We start from the raw sequence: 10,466 nt of genomic DNA on the forward strand, positions 1-10,466 counted from the left end.
TGTCCGCGATGGGAGAGGGCGGGGAGGAGGGGCGTGACGGAGAGCTGTGTTTGTGTTTCAGGTCATTGCTGCAGCTCAGATTGTTTGCAAACTTAAGATTGCTGCCCGTTCCCCAAATGTGGCCGCCACATCAAGCCGAGCTCTGGAAGACCATAAAAGCTCGAGGTACTGAAAGCTTTCATCTCCATCAAGTCACCACTTCTGAGCCCTGCTGAAAGGTGACCTCGCCTGGCAGAGATCCCAGAGAGGCCAAAGGGGGCTTTCAAAATACCAGTGGCTTCAACGTGAGCAGCTCCGGTTCGTGTGGGCACCCAGGGCCCTAAGCCACACAGGACAAGCTGACATTTTACAATTTAGGTACTCCAAAGCAAGGGTGGGGCGTCTGTGCTGCTTGGCTTCTGGTGGACATTTCAATAATTTATGGAAACTCAAAGGCGCCTTATTATTTGTGGGAAAGGAGCGCAGTGTTTCGCAGCACGTTAACTTGCTGCAGTGCTCTGCGTCACCGGGAAAGGGCAGGAATGCACCATATTTAAGGCATTCAGTGCATTCCTGTCCTCTCCCCCCACGCCAGTGAATAATGGGCTAACTAGCACCAACACAGGAAGGGTGCCTCTGTTGCATGCACTATCCTGCACAAAAACAATTGTTAGAGGTGCATTACTCTATGTGTGCTGTAGAATACAGTACACATAGAAAGAGGAAATAACGGATACAAATATTTCTCCTCGTTATGTCTCTCCTGGGGAGGTGTATCTTTTTGGCGCATTCCCAGGTTTACCCGGTTTGGTAAATCTGGAAATGCGTCAAAAACCATAGAAGCTGTGCAGGAACACCCACAAACCACCTCCCTGGTGCAGAGTAATGCAACGCAGTGATTTGCAATTCCTTGCCTTTCTACATACTCTTGAGGCAATTCAAAGCCATGCATAGTGGCTTTGCGTGGCTTCAAGAAAACAACTTAATGATTTGTACCAAGCATGTACCGGGTGGCATGGTGCAAGCATGGCAAAAACTGCTCATAAATTTGCCCCATAGTGTTTATAAGGTGCAAAACCTCAGAAGTAGGAAGGGAGGACGTAACATAAGGCCCTGCAGCTCCTGCTTCAGGGGGCCCCCAAACTCTTCTGGGGGCCCCTCCCAGCCCAAGGTCAGAGTATTTGAGATTTGAGAAACTCAGGGGCCCCTTCTCACATTCTGCACATTTTGCATCACGCCATTTGGGGCACATATAACCATCTCAATCTTAAATAAACAAGCCTGTGTGAGGAGAGAGTGGGGCTTTTCTAGGATACACCATGAGGAATAAAGCTTCTTGGATAGGATTTTTTATTCTGCAAACACTACAAATAAAATACAATGCTATTAATTCAGCTTGGTTTACTAGCTCAATGCTTCCCTCCATCCCTCAACGCCTCAAGTCGCAATGTAGGAGACTTAGAACTTCAGTGCCGCCCCAGCAGGACAAGAATAATGGACATAATACAGCCTTAAAATACAGAGGCGTTTTCCACTGAGATTTTGTGTTCTGATTTGGAGAATTAAAACAGTGCAGGGCTGCTACTGTGAGCAATCTTGGGGCCGTATTTGGCCCTTCTAACTCTGTGGCTCCAAACTTTTAGTTGTGGTGAAAGGTACAATCAAGGGTAACTTTAGTAGCTTCCAGAACTGATGATGCGAGTGGGCCTTCTAGAGGAGTGCCCTCATATTTGATGAAACAGCTGCCCCACCATCAGAATTCTCCACTCGGGATGTGGATGGTCACGAGAGGACTCCAGGGCTGAATAAATTCCACAGCCACCCAGTGGAGCACAGTGTGCCATTTACAGTACTGTGCACAATTCCATAAGTGCCCCTCTACTATTCTGACAGAAGTATAGAACACGACCACCTGAATTTAGTTTGTGTTAGTAATTACAGCTGTGCAAATTTGTAATGCTTTTTACTTTTCCCTGTCCCCAGATTCCTGCAGATAGTAAGAATACTATCCACGGGGTCCAATTCACAAAGTAATTTATGAGTATGGGACTCAGTACTATAGGAACCCTCTTTAGAAATTCATACATGTCTCTGTGAACCAGTCACAAAACTTCTTGTAGGAGAAAGGCTAAGAGGGCACAGTTCCTTTCTATTTGTACTAATTCTTTATGACTACTTCCTGAATATTCCCATTTTATGGTTTGGGGCCAATACACAAAGGCGTCTAAAGGTATGTAACAAAAAAAGTGCTAGAGGGGCAGTATTACAGAAAGTGCCCCAGTGGTGAAACAGGCATGTGCGTCCACTTTGTGCACCCCGATACTAAAAAAGGGACCGCAGATTCTTGTGTGGCCCCTTCTTTAATACACATAGCGCTGGTGCAAATGTAGTGCTAGCTTTCGCTCAAGAGGACAGTCCTGCATTTGAATAGGGGCATGGCCTGTGCAAATGAGGGAACCTCTTCACTTCTGCAGCTGTGCAGCATTGTACACGTGGGTGCAAAAGCAAAGCTGTCAGGAGGCACAGTGCACCTCAAAAACGTGGCACACTGTCAGTGCACCTCAAAAACGTGGCACACTGTCAGTGCTTCCCCAGATGGCAGCCCTCTGGGAGGGGACAAGAGGATCCTATGGACCCCCTAGACATCCCCTTGCAGATGGGTTCAGCCAGTCTCTGCACCCGTGTGCCAGGGGATCTCTCTCCCCTCTTAAAAGTGCAAGCAGGTGCCGCCTGCACAATGAAACACAGAGCGGCTGCTTCAAAGGCACTCCATATTTCACTTGAATGCAATGCACCTGGGTCAGCACAAGTTCACTGCTGCCCAGAGGGCAGCACACTCAGCATAATAGGGTGCACTTTCCCTGTTAGCCCACGGCGCACCTGTTTGAAGGAACGCTGTGGCACAAACAGGGAAAGTGAGCCCTGTATGTAGAAGGGCCCCATGAGTACTCTTTTATGCACTCTTACATGCCTAAAGGTGCAAAGAGGGCACAGCCCTTTCTATTTGTACTAATTGTATTGTGATATTTTTTTAATACTCCAATCTTTCCTCATATTTAGATGTTTCGTGGGCCAATTCACAGAGGCATTTAAGAGTACATGAAGTAGTACGAGAAGCATACTACTTAATGACGTCATAAATACCTTTGTGAATCGTCTCTTAAATCTGGACAGTACACCTTTTCAGTTTAAAAAAAAAAAAGATAAGATTGCAAGCGTACATCTAGTTTCAGAGTTGCAAGGAAAAGTCATGCAAAACCCCAAATTCATTTACAGCACCAACTCGTAACTGTGAAGTGAAGAAATATTACCATATTGTCAGAAACATTATGGCAAGGCGTAAACATTGCTGAGATATGGGTACGACAGTAATTGGGAACTACATTGGACTTCTTTGCACACCCAGTCATTTTGCCGAATTCCTTATTAAACTAATAAAATCTAAAAGATTATTGATGCTGTCTATTCTAGTGGTGTCAGCTATATTCTATTTTGAAACTATAAGGCTGTTTCAACAGTCTTGTCCTCCCTTTATTATCATTCAGTGCTGGAATGATGTTGGAACCTTCCGGATTCTGGTTCTGGTAGGTTTTATTAGTCTGGCGCTTCTACCACCTACCTTGCGAAAGAAACAGTGACACAGACTGTCCTGGATTAAGGCAGCAGCCTCTCACGTGCAGTGTGTGGATCTTTGGGAAGCAGATGCCTGCAGGGGCTGATGGGGCTCGTTTTACTCCTCTTCATCAGGGAGGACTCCATAGTTGAAAAATAATTTCTTTTCACCAAGGAGGATTTGTTGTTGAATTCGTTGCAGAACCGAATAGTGCTAATGTTGAGACATAATTACTTTATTTTCAGAGTCCAGCATTGTTAAAGTCTGGGCTGGGTCATTCCCAAGCTCTCCAGGTCTGCAAAGTTCACAGAAATGTAATTCTTTTTTAGGTCGAGAGTGCAAGCAAGTATTCTGTGGGCTTTTAGCCACGCCCAGCTCAATCCCATCACCTTCACTCGTTTGTGGGCTTGCCTTTCAAAAACTCCTTGATGTCATTGGTAAATGCTTTATGTTTGTTCCACCTTGGGGCGGTTTTGTTACCTTACAGACTGACCCTGTTACATGGATTATTGCACTGTTGCAGAGATACTTTAGCGTGGGCAAACTATTTTTTTCTTTTGTATCTCCCCTTCGTGTTCCATGGTGACCATGGAGCTCACAGAACTCACAGTGCAGAACAGAGCAAACTCCATCAGCAATATTGAAGTGCTGGTCACATTGTTCACACTGTTACCTAATCAGAGAAATGTATTTTGGCTCTCCCCTTCATGCTCCATAGCTTTCACAAAGACACTTGTAAATGATAAATGCTTTATGTAAAAAACACAGAAATCTTCAAAGCGGCTCTCCTGACACAACAGAAGAGCCAATACTACAATATGCACTGCACCCGGGAAACTCGCCCCATAATGCTTTGAAGGCCATTACTTTTAGAAAACATTGTTTCTCATAACTCAGCCTGCGGTGGTCCTGGGACAATGGGACCACTAACAAGACGTTCACGACAACCTGCTCTTTCTGTCTACATCACCTCTGGGTCCCCATACTAGGTTAGTAGGGACCCCAAAATAATAACCCCTCCCAAAATTCAGTGTCTGTTTAAGCTCTATCATGGCTGGAACTTTTGTTTTACAGCTGAGAGTAGTTTTTGTTTTAAGGGTCTTGTTTGTAATATCATTGTAGAAAGCCTGTTAGCTCAGACAATGTATAAAACACTATGGGCCAGATGTATGAAAGGATTTTACCCATTCTGTGTCTATGGGAAAAAGCTTTTGTATATATGGCCCTATGTTCTCTGGTGCTAAATATATGATTACACTACTTTGTTTTCTGCTATTTTCTTTTTGTGTGGTTATGTTCTTTAGGAGCTAGCTTTTATGGTTACATGACCATGTTTTTTATAAATACTATTTTCATTGTGGTGTACTTTAAGGGCTGTTCTAAGCATTACAGTCAACATATCAATATAGTACACAACGTGCTCTTTCTGTCTACATCATCTCTGGGTCCCCATACTAGGTTAGTGGGGACCCCAAAATAATAACCCCTCCCACCATTCAGTGTCTTTTTAAGAGCTCTCATGGCTGGAACATTTGTTTTACATCTTGGAGTAGTTTGTGTTTTAAAAGCCTTGTTTAGAATTTCATTGCAGTATGACTGCTAGCCCTAAAAATGTGTAATTACCTATGCCCTCCAGTGGCTAACTATATGGTTACATGACAATGTTTCTTACAAATGCTATTTCATTGTGGTGTCCTCTAGGGGCTATCCTGAGCATTCGAGTCTAATGCCACAAGTTTATTTCTGACAAAGGTTTTTATCGGGTTTACATGATAATTGTATATGTTTTATTAATCTCTCCTTATTGCAATTATGAACATGATTCAGGCCAACTTGACATCCTTATTACACTATGACTGTTTGAACACTCTTGATATGTTTGGGTGACCCTTCTAGTTTATTTCTCTTGTTACTCCTCCGTTGCTGTCTAGTCTCTTTTTTTGTGAAATGTGTTAGTCAGCCAGCAACTCTGATGGTGGGGTGGTGAAAGTGGTACTCTATTGGAATTAGCATGGTAGATTTAAATTAGGTTGCTAAATGGCAACATTTTCATTTTTGGCTGCAGATAGAGGAAGAAGGTAAATGGAAGTGCTTTAGTTATATGCAGGGCCACTGGAATTATGTGGCAGGAAAAGACAAAATTATGAGGCAGGGTTGACCAATTTATGTTGCAAGAAAAGTCCAGTTATGAATTTACAACACCAATAGCTCTAACTCAAGCAAATGTGAGACCTATTGAATAGCAAATGCTTGTAAATAGGTTGTCCCTCGGCTTGGCGTAGGTGGCGAATTTCACATCTCACCTCCAGATAGACTGCCCACTAAAGGTGCAGTGAGGCAGTTTATTAGTTAATCTGCCAAAGTATAAACTCATATTTTAGTGGAGTGTTTTTCTACTTATGGTTGTTTCCATCTGTACTTCTATTTATGTCCTGTGTGAAAGTCTGGTGTGAACGTAATGGCACTGATAGCTACAATAGCAACCATTTCTGCAGCACACAATAATATAGTAGAAAAAGGTTATACTATATATTTTAGGTTAAGTATTATACCTATCCTAATTGCATTAATACAGGGCTTCTTACTCTGTCCTGCCTGACTCCACCCCCTTTGCTATTCTGCTTGCATCCTCCTTAGGGTTCCTGCAGTTGTTGTTTTTCAATTCCAGCACTCTTATTGTTACTGTACAAATTACGAAGAACTCTGGCCTGCAATTTCACAGAACATACTTTAAAAGGGTTGGCAGCTTTGCTAAGGAAGAAGCAGGAAAAGTCTTTAAAAAAAACTACAATTGAGAACAAGTAATGGCAAAGCCAATATATTGCTTCATGTTAACTTATTGGCTTTGCCAAGGCTTTTTGCTGATTCTGTGCAGCATCAGCACAGCAAAAAAAATAATAAAATGTGTGATGGCATGGTCACTCCTGCCAGCTATGTCTTTCTGTAGGCACGTGCATGCGTCACCATTCATGTTCGTGGTGTAAGGAATGACACCTTGGCCCGTATTTATACTTTTTTAGCATCGAATTTGCGTCATTTTTTGACGCAAAAGTGGCCCAAACTTACAAACTACAATTATATTTTGTAAGTTTGTGTCGCTTTTGCGTCAAAAAATTACGCAAATGCAGTGCTAAAAAAGTATAAATATAGGCCTATATATAAATTATTTGCATGCTTTTTGGACAGCAAAGTGGCCGGCAGCAAATGGCAGTTGTCAAACACTCTAAAAAAAAACTGAAATAAAAAAAGTATGTAAAGGACCGTGATAAGTGGGGAAGCAGAAGAGGAGCAAGTGGGGAGTGGGAGTAGGGTGGTTCAATCAATCAATGACATTTGTACAGCGCACAGCTGCTTCGTCAGAAGTGTCCATGCATAAAGAGTGACTGCAAGTGACAGCAAAGCAGCGGGAACTAATGTTTATCAAAAAAAGGGTTTATGTTCTTTTTTAATGGTAGAGATTGAATCAGCCCTACGAAGATTAACTGCGAAAGCATTCCACAGTTTGGATGTTTGAAACATAAAGGAACTGCCTACCTGTATCATCTTGGAAGATTTTGGGGCCTGCATCATACAAAGGTTATTAGAGCTGAGTGATCTGCATTTTCTTTTAGGGGTGTAGTCTATTTCTCAAATAAGATGGGCTTTTTTCTGCAAAAGCTCTGAACATTAAAGTGAGGACTTTAAGGGGCATATTTATACTGTTTGCGCCGGATTTTCGTCGTTTTTTTTTACTCAAATCTGACGCAAAGCTAACTCCATATTTATACTTTGACGCTAGACCTGTCTACCGTCAAAATTCTTGGAGTTTGCGTCATTTTTTTGCGTGGACACCTACCTTGCGTTAATGAGATGCAGGGTAGGCGTTTCCATGCTAAAAATGACTCTAAGGCCTTTGCGCCTTATTTAAACTCCAGTGCAAAAATGACGCACGGGAGGGGGCTGGCCTTAAAAAATGACGCAGAGCCGCATTTGTGTACTTTTTTAACACCTGGTCAGGGCAGGCGTTAAGGGATCTGTGGGCTCGGAAGGAGCCTAGAGGTGCCCTCCCATGCCCCCAGGGACACCCCCTGCCACCCTCGCCCACCCCTGGAGGACACCCATGGATGGGGGTACCCATCTCAGGTAAGTACAGGTAAGTAGAGGTAAGTATTTTTTTTTTTATTTTTAAGTGGCATCGGGGGGCCTAACTTGGGCCCCCCTACATGCCACTGTGCCCAATGGCCATGCCCAGGGGACAGAAGTCCCCTGGGCATGGCCATTGGGCAGTGGGGCATGACTCCTGTCTTTGCTAAGACAGGAGTCATTTCCATGGTGGTTGTACGTCATAAAATGACGCAAGTCAGGTTAGTGTCAAAATTTTTGACTCTAACCTGACTTGCACAATTTTTTGACACACAACCCCCATCCAGGCAGCAGCGCCGGCTAGCGTCATTCCATAAATATGACGCCCGGCTGGCGCGTTGGGATGGGGTTAGCCCGCGTTAAATTTTTTGACGCAAAACTGCTTTAGCGCAGTTTTGCGTCAAAAAGTATAAATATGGCCCTAAATTCTATGTGCTTAGTCATTGGCCACCAGTGACGCTGCTTCAGTTGAGGCAAAATAAACAGCCAAAGAGGAACTCTCCGGATTAGTCTTGCTGCTGCATTTTGAACAAGCTGAAGTCTTCAAATTAGAAAGGCAGGAAGGTCCAAATAGACTGTTAACGTAGTCTAAATGCGATGTTACTAAGGTGTGAACCGCAGTTTTCTGCGCAGCCTCTGGTACCATTTACAGCAGCTTCCTTAGAGATTTGAGTTTAGTGTAACAGACCAATGAAACATGCTTAATTTGAGTAGAAAAGGAGAGGGCTGCATCAAATACTCTTCCTATTTCTAGCAGATGAGTCAGCAGCAGGTGTGGGGGAGTTTAGTTCCTCAGGGCACCATAAGCTGGAGGGGGTGGACTGCAGGGACTGAAAAAGAGAACTTCTGTGTTATCAGAATTTAGTTTGAGGAAGTTAGCATCCATCTAGCCATTGACTCACTTAAGTCACTCCTTGAGCTTGATGAGGGAATAATCTGAATGCTCCTGAAAGGACAATAGGAGCAGTGTGTCATCCTCATATGATTCTAAGTTGGCTGTTATCAACACACGGTACGACTTTCACGCCCCAGGATTCAGTCAGACCAGCGAGAGGTGCTAGATATGATTTAAAGGGGATAGGGTTCAAAGCTGAGCCCTGAGGAACTCCATATGAAAGGGATTTGGGGAGAGACAAAAAGGGTGGAGATGCACCTGTTGAGTTATGTCCTCCAAGAAAGATTTCAGCCAATAGAGATCCTTGCCTTGGATGCCTGCCAATCTAATTGGTTCTAAAAGGGTGGCATGAGAGCCCCTATTGAATGCTGCAGACATATCCAGCAAAACCACCAACGCTGAGTGTCCAGGTTCTCCTTAATGTACTTTGTGATCTCCAGTAATGCAGATTCAGTGTTGAAAGCTGTGAGTCATGAAGTAGGTCATTATATTCCACAAACGAAAATAACTGGTGATCTACCAGTTTCTCCAAGATTTTGGCAGCAACCATCAAAAGGGAAATTAGTCTGAAATTGTTCAGGGCAGTGGGGACTGCATTAGATTCTTAAAAAGGGGCAAATGAAAGCTTGTTTTCAAACAGAAGCAAAAAGATCTACTTCCAAGGTGAAAATGCCACATTTTATTGAGTACTAGGTTAATGGTATTGATGATCACCCTAAGGATTCAGAGTGAGCAAGGGTCCACAGGGGAACCTGATTTACATTTATTGAGTTCCTTCAGGGAAACTTCCTCTGGAATCATGAGAAAATTGGACAAAAAAGGATTGTGAGGTTGCACAGAATTTGCCTGCACCATCAATACAGTTGCTGTAGCGAAAGTTGCATACAATTTCGGAATTTTCTAGTGGGAAAATAAAGATAAATCATTACAAAGCTCACTGGAAGGACTACATTTGCTTTGTATGGCCTCAGGAAAAAGAAATTAATTAACAATTTTTGAAACTTCACGTGAGGTATTTGCAGTCACCGCTATCTGAGAGGGAAAATACTCTGTCAGCGCTCTATTAGATCATTTGTAAACATTTCTGAGTGCATCTTTATTTTTAGTCTTGGCCTCACCACAATAAGTCTTTCTCCAAATCAGTTCCAGTTTCTTACATCGGCATTTCTTATCCTTTAGTGAAGGGAAGAACCAGAGGACCGGGGGCTTAGTCCTTTTCACCACATGAAATTTTAGTGGTGCCATAAGATCAAGGACAATGGTGATCCATTTATTAAAATTGGCCACGTCCTTATCCAGAATGCCTGTTAAAGGAGGGGAAGTGGATTGTAGCTTTTGGGAGCAAGGCGACTCCACGATGTTATGCCATCCTCTGGTAAGAACCAGCGATTTATCCATCGTCTTCCAATTCAACACTCCATAAAAGGAGAAAGCAATGAGAAAATGATCTGACCAGATGAGACACTGTGCAAATTGGCAATATTAGAAAAAATGAGATCGAGAGTGTGCCCTGCCTTAGGTGTAGGACTAATTATGGAAGGTTCATGCCTGCCATGGTGAGACTGAGGTGAGCCTCTTGACTGCATTTGAGGTATTTCACATGGACATCAAAGTCCTCGAGAACGGTGAAATTGGAATGTTCTAAAGAGAGTTGAGGAATTGTATCAGAGAGTGAAGAAAAACAATGGTTTGGGCAATCTGGGAGTCTATATGTCAGCAATCCTGACAAGAAGAAAGAGGGAGCCAATTAAAGCTAAAATAAGCTCCTCCAAATTCCCTACTTGCCCAACTTGCCTCTGTGTGGTTGAGGATCCTTCTAAAGAGTTTCTGAAGATAACAGTGACACCACCTAGCATT

Source organism: Pleurodeles waltl, chromosome 5 (assembly GCF_031143425.1).
Source record: "Pleurodeles waltl isolate 20211129_DDA chromosome 5, aPleWal1.hap1.20221129, whole genome shotgun sequence".
Lineage (NCBI taxonomy): Eukaryota > Metazoa > Chordata > Amphibia > Caudata > Salamandridae > Pleurodeles > Pleurodeles waltl.